This window comes from Amblyraja radiata, chromosome 18 (assembly GCF_010909765.2).
Source record: "Amblyraja radiata isolate CabotCenter1 chromosome 18, sAmbRad1.1.pri, whole genome shotgun sequence".
Classification (NCBI taxonomy): Eukaryota; Metazoa; Chordata; class Chondrichthyes; order Rajiformes; family Rajidae; genus Amblyraja; species Amblyraja radiata.
Window position 1 is genome coordinate 36,611,073 of NC_045973.1, and position 2,979 is coordinate 36,614,051.

The following is a 2,979-nucleotide window of genomic DNA, read 5'->3' on the forward strand; positions in this document are numbered from 1 at the left end:
GCATGGTGGGAAGCAGTGTAGTCTAGATTCCTACACAATACTCTAAATGCAGTCTGACCGCTGCCTTTTAAAGCCTCAGCGTTACATCCCTATTTTTGTATTCTATTCCTTGAAATAAATGCTAATTTGCCCCATACTACTGGAGAGCTGACATTTCATGTTTTGTGCCCTTTGGCAAAGCTGAAAGATCCAGGACCTGAAATGTTTACTATTTCTCACTGTAGCTGCTGTTTAATTGGAGTATTTGAACAATTGTTAGATGTCTTTGGCTTACAGTATTTAGGAATTCAATCCATATAAATTGTTCACTCATTTAAAATGAGTTGTCCTTTAACCAATAAACCCATAACTACCAAATGAAGAATTTCAAGATGAAATTGTCATTGATATGTGTATTAGTAGCATGCATTGACTCTAAACAATTGGTCTAAGTCATACAGCACAAAGCAGGCCTTTGACCCAACTTGCCCACACTGACCAAGATGTCCCCTCTATGCTAGTCCCACCTTCCAGTGTTTGGCCCATGTCCCTCTAAACCTTTCATAACAGTTCATTGAACCTCCTGTATATTTTCATATAATTGTATTGTATTGTATTCAAATTTATTGTCATTGTCTCAGTTAGAGACAACAAAATGAATTTCCCTTACAGGCAGTATCATAAAAATAAAAATAAATAAATAATAATAAATAATAAAACATATTAAAAATAAAATAGAATTTAAAAAAAAGCACAAACACTGAAAGTCCACGACACAACATAACACAATGGCACCAAGGTGAGGAAGGCACCATAGTCCAGCCTGCCTCCCCTCCGTTCTTCCCAGATGTTCACTCGTGGTCGAGGCCTTCCTAGCACCCGCAGTCGCCGCCCCGGGTGGCCCGATGTTCAGGCCCTCACGCCGGGCTGGTGGAACGCCGACGCCGAACCCCGACGATGAACATCCTCCTCAGCGGCCCGGACCTCCTGATCAGCCGCCTCCCACAGCCGGAGTCCGCAGCTCCCGAGTCCGCAGCTCCCGAGTCCGCAGCTCCCGAGCCGGGCAGAGTCGCAGGACCCCGCGCTGTCCATCAGCGCCGCCCGCGTTGGGAGCCCGCAAACCGCAGCTCCATGATGTCGGTGCAGCAGGTCCAGCACTCCGGGCTCCAGACGGCGATCCCCGGTAAGGCATCGCCAGCCCCGCGATGTTACAGCGCTGTCCCGCCACTGCTGGAGCTCTGGTCGATCCCGGCAGGAAAGGCCGCGCCAATCCAGTAGGTAGGCCGCTGGGGGGGGCGAGGACGCCACTCGAATAATAGTCGCGTCTTCACCAGGAAGCGGCTGAAGGACGGTATCCCCCGCACCGTACCCTCTTCCCCCACATCAAAATACAAAAAAAACACACAAAAAAACACTTTTACATAACTAAATAAACAAAAAGATACCGGGCTGTAGGTGGAGGCTGCTGGCACCAGCGCCACCGGAAGTACAATGCCTGTAATCTTAACTTGGTATACATCCAGTATTTCATGAAAAATATCTCTCCTGCCTTTTTAAAAACTAGAAGTTCAGCCACACCAAGTAAATAACACTAACCCTTGGTGGTTACAAAACCACTTGGGTGTGCCTGGTGTTGTGGCTTATCTTCTCTAATGCAACATGTTTGACCTCAGTTTGTTCTTTCTGTAGGGTTTGGCTTTTGTGATCTTTTAAATTCCTTTTGGTGATTTTAAGTAGTTTATAAATAATGTCCCCAAATAGAGTGCATGTTTGGGGACATCTACGTGACAGAAATAAATATTGCAGTCGGGTTGCAAACTGCTAGTTGTGTAAAAAGCCAAGCAGATATGAGACTTTAGTGATGAGCTTGATAACTTTTCACCCTTAAATAAATTTGAATTGCAACTTGGCTCCAGTCTGGGTTTAAATCTGATTAAGGATCATTTCCATTTCACAAAGTACTATTGATTTAATAAGGTTAGTGTTACTAAAAGGAACCCTCAGTGGAATTTATATAAATTTGATTGTCCTGGGGAATCTAAAGATACATTTTTTTTAAAGACACCTAATGGGGATAGTAATAATGGCCCTTAGTGAAATTGTACTCAACTACTTTAAACTATTGTAGAAACTATTGTAGAATTCATTAAATTCCAAATCATTTCCCTTTCAATGCCTTTCTCCTGAATGTAACTCTTATTAGAATAGGAATCATAGTAAATAGGTGCAGGAGGAGGCCATTCGGCCCTTCAAGCCAGCACCGCCATCCACTGTGATCAAGGCTGATCATCCACAATCAATCACCTGTGCCTGCCTTCTCCCCATATCCCCCGACTCCACTAGCCCCCAGAGCTCCATCTCTCTTAAATCCATCCAGTGACTTGGCCTCCACTGCCCTCTGTGGCAGGGAATTCCACAAACTCACAACTCTCTGGGTGAAAAAGTTTTTTCTCACCTCAGTCCCAAATGGCTTCCCCTTTATTCTAAGACTGTGGCCCCTGGTTTTGGACTCGCCCAACATTGGGACCATTTTGTTTAAGAAGGAACTGCAGATGCTGGAAAATCGAAGGTAGACAAAAGTGCTGGAGATCAACAGATATTACTATCTTATTCAAATATACAGGTATAAGCTTGGACAAAGGGTATGGATATCACATTAAACTTGATCAAGTCCACATCTCCAACTGCATTATTAGTTGTGGTCAAGGATTAATTAGAAGTGAGAAACTGAAATATAAACGCTGGCAAAACTCCATCCATGGAGAGAGAAACCAGATCTTTATTGTCAATGACTCTTCATCAGAACACAAACCACCTGTGAATGTGGAGAAGAGGACCATACAATGCAGCACTGCCTTGTCTGCTCCCCTACTACCCAACCAGTGCAGCCCAAAGGATCTTGCAGTGTTCAATAAAAACGCAAAGGACTGTGTAAAGGAATGGGAAACTGTCATATAACCAACCAGCTTCAAAGACACGAAAAGAAGAAGAAGTGAACAC